At 54.0% G+C, this 15059-nt stretch overlaps 1 long non-coding RNA gene across 1 annotated transcript; it reads left to right on the top strand.

Annotated features, from left to right (window-relative positions):
- Positions 1 to 1100: 1100 nt before the first annotated feature.
- On the top strand, positions 1101 to 2661 carry LOC144902028 (uncharacterized). The gene is made up of 2 exons (XR_013630260.1): positions 1101 to 1502; positions 1572 to 2661. It is a non-coding gene; the product is annotated as an uncharacterized LOC144902028 (long non-coding RNA).
- Positions 2662 to 15059: the final 12398 nt, after the last annotated feature.

Raw genomic sequence — 15059 nt, 5'->3', positions numbered from 1 at the left:
GGGTATGCTGGAGCCTGATTTGGGGCGAGAGGCGGGGTACACCCTGGACCGGTGGCCAGCCAATCCCAGGGCACATACAGTACATCCGGAAAGTATTCACAGCGCTTCACTTTTTCCACATTTTGTCAAGTTACAGCCTCATTCCAAATTGTATTAATTTAATCTCTTACCTCAAAATACTCCATTATGACAATGTGAAAAAGTATTTTTTTTACTTTTTTGAATTTATTAAAAATAGAAAACAAAAAATCACATTTACATAAGTAGTCACAGCCTTTGCCATGAAGCTCAAAATTGAGCTCAGGTGCATCTTTTTTCCACTGATCATCCTTGAGATCTTTCTACAGCGTAATTGGAGTCCACCTGCAGTAAATTCAGTTGATTGGACATGATTTGGAAAATATAATAACTGTCTATATAAGGTCCCACAATATTTTCATCCAGGATATCTCTATATATTGCTGCATTCATTTTTCCTTCTATCCTGACTAGTCGAATAATTAAGATTAAGATATGCCTTTATTCGTCCCTCAGTGGGGAAATTTGTATTGCACAGCAGCAAGAGTACAGAGTCAGTTAAGCAGTACAAAATACACAATATAGAAAAATAAACAATATAAACAACCCAAGTATTAACAAAAATCAACAGTTTTTCCCAGAGTTATATACAATACAGTATGTAGATAATATGAAACCAGATGACATATATGACCAGTCTATACACTGAGATCCTGTTAGAGAGTTAATATGAGGCATTATGGAAATACTTCACATAGAACTTAGTATATTGCATTAGAGCCCATAATATTGCACATGGAGGTTTATCAGATATTGCACAGTGAATGGGGTCTGGAGTAACTATACTGACTAAAAGCAAGTATTACACAGATGTACATAGCAGTGTAGAAGTCTATTGTGAGCGGTGCTGGTTGTACAGCCTGACAGCTGCAGGAAGAAAAGACCTGCGATATCGCTCCTTCACACACTTGGGGTGAAGCAGTCTATCGCTGAAGGAGCTCTCAAGTGCTGTCAAAGTGTCCTGCAGGGGGTGGGAGTCGTTCTCCAACATGGATGATAGCTTAGAATAGCTTAATGGGGGCCACTGTGCTCATTGGGACCTTCAAAGCAGCAGAAATGTTTCTGTATCCTTCCCCAGATTTGTGCCTCAAGACAATCCTGTCTCGCAGGTCTACAGACAGTTCTTTTGACTTCATGCTTGGCGTTTGTGCTCTGACATGCACAGTCAACTGTGGGACCTTATATAGACAGTTATTGTATTTCCAAATCATGTCCAATCAACTGAATTTACTGCAGGTGGACTCCAATTGAGCTGTAGAAAGATCTGTGAATACTTATGTAAATGTGATTTTTTTGGTTTTCTATTTTTAATATATTCAAAACATGAATGTAACATGACAAAATGTAGAAAAAGTGAAGCGCTGTGAATACTTTCCGGATGCACTGTACCTTCATGGAGACAAACGTGTGACGTCTCATGTAAGGTTAGTTGTTGTGACCTTTGACCCGTACTGTGCACTTTGCTTCCTCTGTCTTTCTTGTGGTTGGTTCAGGACTGAGCGATGACATCCTAGAGACTCATTTGGATCTCGACGTGGACCCCATGCTGTACGACTCTGCTGCAAACTCAGACGAGGATGTCGTGTACTCCAGCAGCCCTTTCACTGACTCTCAACTGTTGGACGTATCTTTGCTGCCGCCCGCTCTCTGACATCCCTGCTTTGGACATGGAGGATTGTCCTTGTCTTCAATTGCTGCTTGGAACCCCAGCCAAGCCCGCCTCACCCATGTGTGTGATGAAATGGCATTGTGTATATTATGCAATAAAAAATAAGTCAACTAAAGAGACCCACTCCAAAGGGCTGGCCTCTATGTGGTTTATATACGGTATGAATATATGGGTTGGTCAAGTAGTTCAAGGTGGAGGACAGCTGGGCTATGGTGGGTCCCGTGCCTGTATCTAGTGCGGTTAAAATAGAAGGGTGACCGAGCCAGAACCATGCCGAGGGCAAAGGAGTAGCCCCAAGGAAACCCCTCACCCCCTCCACACCCAATTGTAGACCAGCCCCCAAGGTTCCTAACGCAGCAGGGAGGATACTTAATAGGTATCATAGCTACATGACAACCTTCCCTCAATCGTTGGAACAAAGTGACAATTTGAAATCACTGCAGTACTGCCATAACGCCACTAGGTGACAGCATTGCTCCGCTAACACCCTCATAACTCCGAGTTAACTCCCAAGACCCAAAGTTTCCACCGTTTTGGGAAATGTGGTGCGTAAATCCGTGTAAAAATTGGCCATGAAGCTCAAGCATGCGACGAAACGATGAACATGCACACTGTAAGAAGGCGAATAGATGTTACACGCATTATTTTCATGATTTCTGCTTTTCCATCAACTATTTGTTTTTAGTAGAGATGGTGAAATGAGCCCGAAGCCTCGAAGTGTGTCAAGTCTTCCTGAGTCACACTGCTTCCAAATGGTGACCATTTCATCACGTGACCGCTGACGTCATGAGCATCTTATGTCACAGCGCGCATTGAAACGGACTGGTTATTTTGGCGCTAACTTGTGCATATAATGACCACCAAGCAATTGAACTGTTAATGACATGAACTAATTAAAGCATTTTTGTTTGTAATGGCGATCTGTCTTTCACTCGTTGTAGCGAGATTGCTTTGCCTTCCTTCTTCCACCAGATGTCGCTAATATTGCCTTTGACGGAGACAACGCTCCCAATGTGTTCCGGGACAATGTGAAGGACAACAAAGCTCAAGTTTTCATCTTCCGAGTACACTCGGACGTTAGGAACACACCATTTCCAGCACATGCATATTTCAACTGCTAAACACATTGCTAGACAGTAGAGTGGGATGAATGCCAATAGTGAACTTTTACTGCAACTATGAAGGATGGCCATCTTGAATTGGATGTATAAGTGTTGGATTATTTACCGGTAAATTTTGTAAAGTGGACTGACATGTTGCTACATGTTTCTGGCCTGAAAGGGCCAGCCTTAGAGGGCCAGCCTTAAAGGGCCAGCCTTAAAGGGCCAGCCTTAAAGGCCCAGCTTAAAGGGCCAGCCTTAGAGGGTCAGCTTTAAAGGGCCAGCTTAAAGGGCCAGCCTTATAGGGCCAGCTTAAAGGGCCAGCCTTAGAGGGCCAGCCTTAAAGGGCAAGCCTTAAAGGGCCAGCCTTAGAGGGCCAGCCTTAGAGGGCCAGCTTAAAGGGCCAGCCTTAGAGGGCCAGCTTAAAGGGCCAGCCTTAAGGGGCCAGCTTAAAGGGCCAGCCTTAAAGGGCCAGCTTAAAGGGCCAGCCTTAAAGGGCCAGCTTAAAGGGCCAGCCTTAAAGGGCCAGCCTTAAAGGGCCAGCTTAAAGGGCCAGCCTTAAAGGGCCAGCTTAAAGGGCCAGCCTTAAAGGGCAAGCCTTAAAGGGCCAGCCTTAAAGGGCCAGCCTTAGAGGGCCAGCTTAAAGGGCCAGCCTTAGAGGGCCAGCTTAAAGGGCCAGCCTTAAGGGGCCAGCTTAAAGGGCCAGCCTTAAAGGGCCAGCCTTAAAGGGCCAGTCCTAAAGGGCCAGCCTTAGAGGGCCAGCCTTAAAGGGCCAGCTTAAAGGGCCAGCCTTAAAGGGCCAGCCTTAAAGGGCCAGCCTTAAAGGGCCAGCCTTAAAGGGCCAGCTTAAAGGGCCAGCCTTAAGGGGCCAGCTTAAAGGGCCAGCCTTAAAGGGCAAGCCTTAAAGGGCCAGCCTTAGAGGGCCAGCTTAAAGGGCCAGCCTTAGAGGGCCAGCTTAAAGGGCCAGCCTTAAAGGGCCAGCTTAAAGGGCCAGCCTTAAAGGGCCAGCCTTAAAGGGCCAGCCTTAAAGGGCCAGCTTAAAGGGCCAGCTTTAAAGGGCCAGCCTTAAAGGGCCAGCCTTAAAGGGCCAGCCTTAAAGGGCCAGCTTAAAGGGCCAGCCTTAAGGGGCCAGCTTAAAAGGCCAGCCTTAAAGGGCAAGCCTTAAAGGGCCAGCCTTAGAGGGCCAGCCTTAGAGGGCCAGCTTAAAGGGCCAGCCTTAGAGGGCCAGCTTAAAGGGCCAGCCTTAAGGGGCCAGCTTAAAGGGCCAGCCTCAAAGGGCCAGCCTTAAAGGGCCAGCCTTAAAGGGCCAGCTTAAAGGGCCAGCCTTAAAGGGCCAGCTTAAAGGGCCAGCCTTAAAGGGCCAGCCTTAAAGGGCCAGCCTTAAAGGGCCAGCTTAAAGGGCCAGCCTTTGAGGTCCAGCCTTAAAGGGCCAGCCTTAAGGGGCCAGCTTAAAGGGCCAGCCTTAAAGGGCCAGCCTTAAAGGGCCAGCTTGAATGGCCAGCCTTAAAGGGCCAGCTTAAAGGGCCAGCCTTAGAGGGCCAGCCTTAAGGGGCCAGCTTAAAGGGCCAGCCTTAAAGGGCCAGCCTTAAAGGGCCAGCCTTAAAGGGCCAGCCTTAGAGGGCCAGCTTAAAGGGCCAGCCTTAAAGGGCCAGTTTAAAGGGCCAGCCTTAGAGGGCCAGCCTTAAGGGGCCAGCTTAAAGGGCCAGCCTTAAAGGGCCATCTTAAAGGGCCAGCCTTAAGGGGCCAGCTTAAAGGGCCAGCCTTAGAGGGCCAGCTTAAAGGGCCAGCCTTAATTGGCCAGCTTAAAGGGCCAGCCTTAAAGGCCCAGCCTTAAAGGGCCAGTCTTAAAGGGCCAGCTTTAAAGGGCCAGCTTAAAGGGCCAGCCTTAAAGGCACAGCTTAAAGGGCCAGCCTTAGAGGGCCAGCTTAAAGGGCCAGCCTTAAGGGGCCAGCTTAAAGGGCCAGCCTTAAAGGGCCAGCCTCAGAGGGCCAGCCTTAAAGGGCCAGCTTAAAGGGCCAGCTTTAAAGGGCCAGCTTAAAGGGCCAGCCTTAAAGGGCCAGCCTTAAAGGGCCAGCTTAAAGGGCCAGCCTTAAAGGGCCAGACTTAGAGGGCCAGACTTAAAGGGCCATCTTAAAGGGCCAGGCTTAAAGGGCCAGCTTAAAGGGCCAGCCTTAGAGGACCAGCATAAAGGGCCAGCCTTAAGGGGCCAGCTTAAAGGGCCAGCCTTAAAGGGCCAGCCTTAAAGGGCCAGCTTAAAGGGCCAGCCTTAGAGGACCAGCTTAAAGGGCCAGCCTTAAGGGGCCAGCTTAAAGGGCCAGCCTTAAAGGGCAAGCCTTAAAGGGCCAGCCTTAAAGGGCCAGCCTTAGAGGGCCAGCTTAAAGGGCCAGCCTTAGAGGGCCAGCTTAAAGGGCCAGCCTAAAGGGGCCAGCTTAAAGGGCCGGCCTTAAAGGGCCAGCCTTAAAGGGCCAGCCTTAAAGGGCCAGCTTAAAGGGCCAGCCTTAAAAGGCCAGCTTAAAGGGCCAGCCTTAGATGGCAAGCCTTAAAGGGCCAGCCTTAAAGGGCCAGCCTTAGAGGGCCAGCTTAAAGGGCCAGCCTTAGAGGGCCAGCTTAAAGGGCCAGCCTTAAAGGGCCAGCTTGAATGGCCAGCCTTAAAGGGCCAGCCTTAAAGGGCCAGCTTAAAGGGCAAGCCTTAAAGGGCCAGCTTAAAGGGCCAGCCTTAGAGGGCCAGCCTTAAGGGGCCAGCTTAAAGGGCCAGCCTTAAAGGGCCAGCCTTAAAGGGCCAGCCTTAAAGGGCCAGTCTTAAAGGGCCAGCCTTAGAGGACCAGCCTTAAAGGGCCAGCTTAAAGGGCCAGCCTTAAAGGGCCAGCTTAAAGGGCCAGCCTTAAAGGGCCAGCTTAAAGGGCCAGCCTTAGCGGGCCAGCCTTAAAGGGCCAGCTTAAAGGGCCAGGCTTTGAGGTCCAGCCTTAGAGGCCCAGCCTTAAAGGGCCAGCTTAAAGGGCCAGCCTTAGAGGACCAGCTTAAAGGGCCAGCCTTTGAGGTCCAGCCTTAGAGGCCCAGCCTTAAAGGGCCAGCTTAAAGGGCCAGCCTTAGAGGACCAGCTTAAAGGGCCAGCCTTAAGGGGCCAGCTTAAAGGGCCAGCCTTAAAGGGCCAGCCTTAAAGGGCCAGCCTTAAAGGGCCAGCTTAAAGGGCCAGCCTTAAAGGGCCAGCCTTAAAAGGCCAGTCTTAAAGGGCCAGCCTTAGAGGGCCAGCTTAAAGGGCCAGCCTTAAAGAGACAGCTTAAAGGGCCAGCCTTAAAGGGCCAGCTTAAAGGGCCAGCCTTAGATGGCCAGCCTTAAGGGGCCAGCTTAAAGGGCCAGCCTTAAAGGGCCAGCCTTAAAGGGCCAGCCTTAAAGGGCCAGCCTTAAAGGGCCAGCCTTAAAGGGCCAGCTTAAAGGGCCAGCCTTAAAGGGCCAGCCTTAAAAGGCCAGTCTTAAAGGGCCAGCCTTAGAGGGCCAGCTTAAAGGGCCAGCCTTAAAGAGACAGCTTAAAGGGCCAGCCTTAAAGGGCCAGCTTAAAGGGCCAGCCTTAGATGGCCAGCCTTAAGGGGCCAGCTTAAAGGGCCAGCCTTAAAGGGCCAGCCTTAAAGGGCCAGCCTTAGAGGGCCAGCCTTAAAGGGCCAGCCTTAAAGGGCCAGCCTTAAAGGGCCAGCCTTAGAGGGCCAGCCTTAGAGGGCCAGCCTTAAAGGGCCAGCCTTAAAGGGCCAGCCTTAAAGAGCCAGCCTTAGAGGGCCAGCCTTAAAGGGCCAGCCTTAGAGGGCCAGCTTAAAGGGCCAGCCTTAAAGGGCCAGCTTAAAGGGCCAGCCTTAGAGGGCCAGCTTAAAGGGCCAGCCTTAAAGGGCCATCTTAAAGGGCCAGCCTTAAGGGGCCAGCTTAAAGGGCCAGCTTAAAGGGCCAGCCTTAGATGGCCAGCCTTAAGGGGCCAGCTTAAAGGGCCAGCCTTAAAGGGCCAGCCTTAAAGGGCCAGCCTTAAAGGGCCAGCCTTAAAGGGCCAGCCTTAAAGGGCCAGTCTTAAAGGGCCAGCCTTAGAGGGCCAGCTTTAAAGGGCCAGCTTAAAGGGCCAGCCTTAGAGGGCCAGCTTAAAGGGCCAGCCTTAGAGGGCCAGCTTAAAGGGCCAGCCTTAAGGGGCCAGCTTAAAGGGCCAGCCTTAAAGGGCCAGCCTTAAAGGGCCAGCCTTTAAGGGCCAGCCTTAGAGGGCCAGCTTAAAGGGCCAGCCTTAGAGGGCCAGCTTAAAGGGCCAGCCTTAAGGGGCCAGCTTAAAGGGCCAGCCTTAAAGGGCCAGCCTTAAAGGGCCAGCTTGAATGGCCAGCCTTAAAGGGCCAGCTTAAAGGGCCAGCCTTAGAGGGCCAGCCTTAAGGGGCCAGCTTAAAGGGCCAGCCTTAAAGGGCCAGCCTTAAAGGGCCAGCCTTAGAGGGCCAGCTTAAAGGGCCAGCCTTAAAGGGCCAGTTTAAAGGGCCAGCCTTAGAGGGCCAGCCTTAAGGGGCCAGCTTAAAGGGCCAGCCTTAAAGGGCCATCTTAAAGGGCCAGCCTTAAGGGGCCAGCTTAAAGGGCCAGCCTTAGAGGGCCAGCTTAAAGGGCCAGCCTTAAGTGGCCAGCTTAAAGGGCCAGCCTTAAAGGCCCAGCCTTAAAGGGCCAGTCTTAAAGGGCCAGCTTTAAAGGGCCAGCTTAAAGGGCCAGCCTTAAAGGCACAGCTTAAAGGGCCAGCCTTAGAGGGCCAGCTTAAAGGGCCAGCCTTAAGGGGCCAGCTTAAAGGGCCAGCCTTAAAGGGCCAGCCTTAAAGGGCCAGCCTCAGAGGGCCAGCCTTAAAGGGCCAGCTTAAAGGGCCAGCTTTAAAGGGCCAGCTTAAAGGGCCAGCCTTAAAGGGCCAGCCTTAAAGGGCCAGCTTAAAGGGCCAGCCTTAAAGGGCCAGACTTAGAGGGCCAGACTTAAAGGGCCATCTTAAAGGGCCAGGCTTAAAGGGCCAGCTTAAAGGGCCAGCCTTAGAGGACCAGCATAAAGGGCCAGCCTTAAGGGGCCAGCTTAAAGGGCCAGCCTTAAAGGGCCAGCCTTAAAGGGCCAGCTTAAAGGGCCAGCCTTAGAGGACCAGCTTAAAGGGCCAGCCTTAAGGGGCCAGCTTAAAGGGCCAGCCTTAAAGGGCAAGCCTTAAAGGGCCAGCCTTAGAGGGCCAGCTTAAAGGGCCAGCCTTAGAGGGCCAGCTTAAAGGGCCAGCCTAAAGGGGCCAGCTTAAAGGGCCGGCCTTAAAGGGCCAGCCTTAAAGGGCCAGCCTTAAAGGGCCAGCTTAAAGGGCCAGCCTTAAAAGGCCAGCTTAAAGGGCCAGCCTTAGATGGCAAGCCTTAAAGGGCCAGCCTTAAAGGGCCAGCCTTAGAGGGCCAGCTTAAAGGGCCAGCCTTAGAGGGCCAGCTTAAAGGGCCAGCCTTAAAGGGCCAGCTTGAATGGCCAGCCTTAAAGGGCCAGCCTTAAAGGGCCAGCTTAAAGGGCAAGCCTTAAAGGGCCAGCTTAAAGGGCCAGCCTTAGAGGGCCAGCCTTAAGGGGCCAGCTTAAAGGGCCAGCCTTAAAGGGCCAGCCTTAAAGGGCCAGCCTTAGAGGGCCAGCTTAAAGGGCCAGCCTTAAAGGGCCAGTCTTAAAGGGCCAGCCTTAGAGGACCAGCCTTAAAGGGCCAGCTTAAAGGGCCAGCCTTAAAGGGCCAGCTTAAAGGGCCAGCCTTAAAGGGCCAGCTTAAAGGGCCAGCCTTAGATGGCCAGCCTTAAGGGGCCAGCTTAAAGGGCCAGCCTTAAAGGGCCAGCCTTAAAGGGCCAGCCTTAAAGGGCCAGCCTTAAAGGGCCAGCCTTAAAGGGCCAGCTTAAAGGGCCAGCCTTAAGGGGCCAGCTTAAAGGGCCAGCCTTAAAGGGCCAGCTTAAAGGGCCAGCCTTAAAGGGCCAGCTTAAAGGGCCAGCCTTAGATGGCCAGCCTTAAGGGGCCAGCTTAAAGGGCCAGCCTTAAAGGGCCAGCCTTAAAGGGCCAGCCTTAAAGGGCCAGCATTAAAGGGCCAGCCTTAAAGGGCCAGCCTTAAAGGGCCAGCCTTAGAGGGCCAGCCTTAAAGGGCCAGCTTAAAGGGCCAGCCTTTGAGGTCCAGCCTTAGAGGCCCAGCCTTAAAGGGCCAGTTTAAAGGGCCAGACTTAGATGGCCAGCCTTAAAGGGCCAGCTTAAAGGGCCAACCTTAGATGGCCAGCCTTAAAGGGCCAGCTTAAAGGGCCAGCTTTAAGGGCCAGCTTAAAAGGCCAGCCTTAGAGGGCCAGCCTTAAAGGGCCAGCCTTAAAGGGCCAGCCTTAAAGGGCCAGCCTTAGAGGGCCAGCCTTAAAGGGCCAGCCTTAGAGGGCCAGCTTAAAGGGCCAGCCTTAAAGGGCCAGCTTAAAGGGCCAGCTTTAGAGGGCCAGCCTTAAGGGGCCAGCTTAAAGGGCCAGCTTAAAGGGCCAGCCTTAAAGGGCCAGCTTAAAGGGCCAGCCTTAGAGGGCCAGCCTTAAGGGGCCAGCTTAAAGGGCCAGCTTAAAGGGCCAGCCTTAGATGGCCAGCCTAAAGGGGCCAGCTTAAAGGGCCAGCCTTAAAGGGCCAGCCTTAAAGGGCCAGCCTTAAAGGGCCAGTCTTAAAGGGCCAGCCTTAGAGGGCCAGCTTAAAGGGCCAGCCTTAAAGGGCCAGCTTAAAGGGCCAGCCTTAGAGGGCCAGCTTTACAGGGCCAGCTTAAAGGGCCAGCCTTAAAGGGCCAGCTTAAAGGGCCAGCCTTAGAGGGCCAGCTTAAAGGGCCAGCCTTAAGGGGCCAGCTTAAAGGGCCAGCCTTAAAGGGCAAGCCTTAAAGGGCCAGCCTTAGAGGGCCAGCCTTAGAGGGCCAGCTTAAAGGGCCAGCCTTAGAGGGCCAGCTTAAAGGGCCAGCCTTAAGGGGCCAGCTTAAAGGGCCAGCCTCAAAGGGCCAGCCTTAAAGGGCCAGCCTTAAAGGGCCAGCTTAAAGGGCCAGCCTTAAAGGGCCAGCTTAAAGGGCCAGCCTTAAAGGGCCAGCCTTAAAGGGCCAGCCTTAGCGGGCCAGCCTTAAAGGGCCAGCTTAAAGGGCCAGCCTTTGAGGTCCAGCCTTAGAGGCCCAGCCTTAAAGGGCCAGCTTAAAGGGCCAGCCTTAGAGGACCAGCTTAAAGGGCCAGCCTTTGAGGTCCAGCCTTAGAGGCCCAGCCTTAAAGGGCCAGCTTAAAGGGCCAGCCTTAGAGGACCAGCTTAAAGGGCCAGCCTTAAGGGGCCAGCTTAAAGGGCCAGCCTTAAAGGGCCAGCCTTAAAGGGCCAGCCTTAAAGGGCCAGCTTAAAGGGCCAGCCTTAAAGGGCCAGCCTTAAAAGGCCAGTCTTAAAGGGCCAGCCTTAGAGGGCCAGCTTAAAGGGCCAGCCTTAAAGGGCCAGCTTAAAGGGCCAGCCTTAAAGGGCCAGCTTAAAGGGCCAGCCTTAGATGGCCAGCCTTAAGGGGCCAGCTTAAAGGGCCAGCCTTAAAGGGCCAGCCTTAAAGGGCCAGCCTTAGAGGGCCAGCCTTAAAGGGCCAGCCTTAAAGGGCCAGCCTTAAAGGGCCAGCCTTAGAGGGCCAGCCTTAAAGGGCCAGCTTAAAGGGCCAGCCTTTGAGGTCCAGCCTTAGAGGCCCATCCTTAAAGGGCCAGTTTAAAGGGCCAGACTTAGCTGGCCAGCCTTAAAGGGCCAGCTTAAAGGGCCAACCTTAGATGGCCAGCCTTAAAGGGCCAGCTTAAAGGGCCAGCTTTAAGGGCCAGCTTAAAAGGCCAGCCTTAGAGGGCCAGCCTTAAAGGGCCAGCCATAAAGGGCCAGCCTTAAAGAGCCAGCCTTAGAGGGCCAGCCTTAAAGGGCCAGCCTTAGAGGGCCAGCTTAAAGGGCCAGCCTTAAAGGGCCAGCTTAAAGGGCCAGCCTTAGAGGGCCAGCTTAAAGGGCCAGCCTTAAAGGGCCAGCTTAAAGGGCCAGCCTTAGAGGGCCAGCCTTAAGGGGCCAGCTTAAAGGGCCAGCTTAAAGGGCCAGCCTTAGATGGCCAGCCTTAAGGGGCCAGCTTAAAGGGCCAGCCTTAAAGGGCCAGCCTTAAAGGGCCAGCCTTAAAGGGCCAGCCTTAAAGGGCCAGCCTTAAAGGGCCAGTCTTAAAGGGCCAGCCTTAGAGGGCCAGCTTTAAAGGGCCAGCTTAAAGGGCCAGCCTTAGAGGGCCAGCTTAAAGGGCCAGCCTTAGAGGGCCAGCTTAAAGGGCCAGCCTTAAGGGGCCAGCTTAAAGGGCCAGCCTTAAAGGGCCAGCCTTAAAGGGCCAGCCTTTAAGGGCCAGCCTTAGAGGGCCAGCTTAAAGGGCCAGCCTTAGAGGGCCAGCTTAAAGGGCCAGCCTTAAGGGGCCAGCTTAAAGGGCCAGCTTAAAGGGCCAGCCTTAAAGGGCCAGCTTAAAGGGCCAGCCTTAAAGGGCCAGCCTTAAAGGGCCAGCTTGAATGGCCAGCCTTAAAGGGCCAGCTTAAAGGGCCAGCCTTAGAGGGCCAGCCTTAAGGGGCCAGCTTAAAGGGCCAGCCTTAAAGGGCCAGCCTTAAAGGGCCAGCCTTAGAGGGCCAGCTTAAAGGGCCAGCCTTAAAGGGCCAGCTTAAAGGGCCAGCCTTAGAGGGCCAGCCTTAAGGGGCCAGCTTAAAGGGCCAGCCTTAAAGGGCCAGCCTTAAAGGGCCAGCCTTAGAGGGCCAGCTTAAAGGGCCAGCCTTAAAGGGCCAGTTTAAAGGGCCAGCCTTAGAGGGCCAGCCTTAAGGGGCCAGCTTAAAGGGCCAGCCTTAAAGGGCCATCTTAAAGGGCCAGCCTTAAGGGGCCAGCTTAAAGGGCCAGCCTTAGAGGGCCAGCTTAAAGGGCCAGCCTTAAGTGGCCAGCTTAAAGGGCCAGCCTTAAAGGCCCAGCCTTAAAGGGCCAGTCTTAAAGGGCCAGCTTTACAGGGCCAGCTTAAAGGGCCAGCCTTAAAGGCACAGCTTAAAGGGCCAGCCTTAGAGGGCCAGCTTAAAGGGCCAGCCTTAAGGGGCCAGCTTAAAGGGCCAGCCTTAAAGGGCCAGCCTTAAAGGGCCAGCCTCAGAGGGCCAGCCTTAAAGGGCCAACTTAAAGGGCCAGCTTTAAAGGGCCAGCTTAAAGGGCCAGCCTTAAAGGGCCAGCCTTAAAGGGCCAGCTTAAAGGGCCAGCCTTAAAGGGCCAGACTTAGAGGGCCAGACTTAAAGGGCCATCTTAAAGGGCCAGGCTTAAAGGGCCAGCTTAAAGGGCCAGCCTTAGAGGACCAGCATAAAGGGCCAGCCTTAAGGGGCCAGCTTAAAGGGCCAGCCTTAAAGGGCCAGCCTTAAAGGGCCAGCCTTAAAGGGCCAGCTTAAAGGGCCAGCCTTAGAGGACCAGCTTAAAGGGCCAGCCTTAAGGGGCCAGCTTAAAGGGCCAGCCTTAAAGGGCAAGCCTTAAAGGGCCAGCCTTAAAGGGCCAGCCTTAGAGGGCCAGCTTAAAGGGCCAGCCTTAGAGGGCCAGCTTAAAGGGCCAGCCTAAAGGGGCCAGCTTAAAGGGCCGGCCTTAAAGGGCCAGCCTTAAAGGGCCAGCTTAAAGGGCCAGCCTTAAAAGGCCAGCTTAAAGGGCCAGCCTTAGAGGGCCAGCCTTAAGGGGCCAGCTTAAAGGGCCAGCCTTAAAGGGCCAGCCTTAAAGGGCCAGCCTTAGAGGGCCAGCTTAAAGGGCCAGCCTTAAAGGGCCAGTTTAAAGGGCCAGCCTTAGAGGGCCAGCCTTAAGGGGCCAGCTTAAAGGGCCAGCCTTAAAGGGCCATCTTAAAGGGCCAGCCTTAAGGGGCCAGCTTAAAGGGCCAGCCTTAGAGGGCCAGCTTAAAGGGCCAGCCTTAAGTGGCCAGCTTAAAGGGCCAGCCTTAAAGGCCCAGCCTTAAAGGGCCAGTCTTAAAGGGCCAGCTTTACAGGGCCAGCTTAAAGGGCCAGCCTTAAAGGCACAGCTTAAAGGGCCAGCCTTAGAGGGCCAGCTTAAAGGGCCAGCCTTAAGGGGCCAGCTTAAAGGGCCAGCCTTAAAGGGCCAGCCTTAAAGGGCCAGCCTCAGAGGGCCAGCCTTAAAGGGCCAACTTAAAGGGCCAGCTTTAAAGGGCCAGCTTAAAGGGCCAGCCTTAAAGGGCCAGCCTTAAAGGGCCAGCTTAAAGGGCCAGCCTTAAAGGGCCAGACTTAGAGGGCCAGACTTAAAGGGCCATCTTAAAGGGCCAGGCTTAAAGGGCCAGCTTAAAGGGCCAGCCTTAGAGGACCAGCATAAAGGGCCAGCCTTAAGGGGCCAGCTTAAAGGGCCAGCCTTAAAGGGCCAGCCTTAAAGGGCCAGCTTAAAGGGCCAGCCTTAGAGGACCAGCTTAAAGGGCCAGCCTTAAGGGGCCAGCTTAAAGGGCCAGCCTTAAAGGGCAAGCCTTAAAGGGCCAGCCTTAAAGGGCCAGCCTTAGAGGGCCAGCTTAAAGGGCCAGCCTTAGAGGGCCAGCTTAAAGGGCCAGCCTAAAGGGGCCAGCTTAAAGGGCCGGCCTTAAAGGGCCAGCCTTAAAGGGCCAGCTTAAAGGGCCAGCCTTAAAAGGCCAGCTTAAAGGGCCAGCCTTAGAGGGCCAGCCTTAAGGGGCCAGCTTAAAGGGCCAGCCTTAAAGGGCCAGCCTTAAAGGGCCAGCCTTAGAGGGCCAGCTTAAAGGGCCAGCCTTAAAGGGCCAGTTTAAAGGGCCAGCCTTAGAGGGCCAGCCTTAAGGGGCCAGCTTAAAGGGCCAGCCTTAAAGGGCCATCTTAAAGGGCCAGCCTTAAGGGGCCAGCTTAAAGGGCCAGCCTTAGAGGGCCAGCTTAAAGGGCCAGCCTTAAGTGGCCAGCTTAAAGGGCCAGCCTTAAAGGCCCAGCCTTAAAGGGCCAGTCTTAAAGGGCCAGCTTTACAGGGCCAGCTTAAAGGGCCAGCCTTAAAGGCACAGCTTAAAGGGCCAGCCTTAGAGGGCCAGCTTAAAGGGCCAGCCTTAAGGGGCCAGCTTAAAGGGCCAGCCTTAAAGGGCCAGCCTTAAAGGGCCAGCCTTAAAGGGCCAGCCTCAGAGGGCCAGCCTTAAAGGGCCAGCTTAAAGGGCCAGCTTTAAAGGGCCAGCTTAAAGGGCCAGCCTTAAAGGGCCAGCCTTAAAGGGCCAGCTTAAAGGGCCAGCCTTAAAGGGCCAGACTTAGAGGGCCAGACTTAAAGGGCCATCTTAAAGGGCCAGGCTTAAAGGGCCAGCTTAAAGGGCCAGCCTTAGAGGACCAGCATAAAGGGCCAGCCTTAAGGGGCAAGCTTAAAGGGCCAGCCTTAAAGGGCCAGCCTTAAAGGGCCAGCTTAAAGGGCCAGCCTTAGAGGACCAGCTTAAAGGGCCAGCCTTAAGGGGCCAGCTTAAAGGGCCAGCCTTAAAGGGCAAGCCTTAAAGGGCCAGCCTTAAAGGGCCAGCCTTAGAGGGCCAGCTTAAAGGGCCAGCCTTAGAGGGCCAGCTTAAAGGGCCAGCCTAAAGGGGCCAGCTTAAAGGGCCGGCCTTAAAGGGCCAGCCTTAAAGGGCCAGCTTAAAGGGCCAGCCTTAAAGGGCCAGCCTTAAAGGGCCAGCTTGAATGGCCAGCCTTAAAGGGCCAGCCTTAAAGGGCCAGCTTAAAGGGCAAGCCTTAAAGGGCCAGCTTAAAGGGCCAGCCTTAGAGGGCCAGCCTTAAGGGGCCAGCTTAAAGGGCCAGCCTTAAAGGGCCAGCCTTAAAGGGCCAGCCTTAGAGGGCCAGCTTAAAGGGCCAGCCTTAAAGGGCCAGTCTTAAAGGGCCAGCCTTAGAGGACCAGCCTTAAAGGGCCAGCTTAAAGGGCCAGCCTTAAAGGGCCAGCTTAAAGGGCCAGCCTTAAAGGGCCAGCTTAAAGGGCCAGCCTTAGATGGCCAGCCTTAAGGGGCCAGCTTAAAGGGCCAGCCTTAAAGGGCCAGCCTTAAAGGGCCAGCATTAAAGGGCCAGCCTTAAAGGGCCAGCCTTAAAGGGCCAGCTTAAAGGGCCAGCCTTAAGGGGCCAGCTTAAAGGGCCAGCCTTAAAGGGCCAGCTTAAAGGGCCAGCCTTAAAGGGCCAGCTTAAAGGGCCAGCCTTAGATGGCCAGCCTTAAGGGGCCAGCTTAAAGGGCCAGCCTTAAAGGGCCAGCCTTAAAGGGCCAGCCTT

The sequence above is a fragment of the Doryrhamphus excisus genome, linkage group LG18, assembly GCF_037039965.1.
Source record: "Doryrhamphus excisus strain RoL-2023G ecotype Guam linkage group LG18, RoL_Dexc_Guam_v1.1, whole genome shotgun sequence".
Classification (NCBI taxonomy): Eukaryota; Metazoa; Chordata; class Actinopteri; order Syngnathiformes; family Syngnathidae; genus Doryrhamphus; species Doryrhamphus excisus.
The sequence above is the reverse complement of the archived record's forward strand: the minus strand, read 5'-3'. Positions and strand labels throughout refer to the sequence as shown.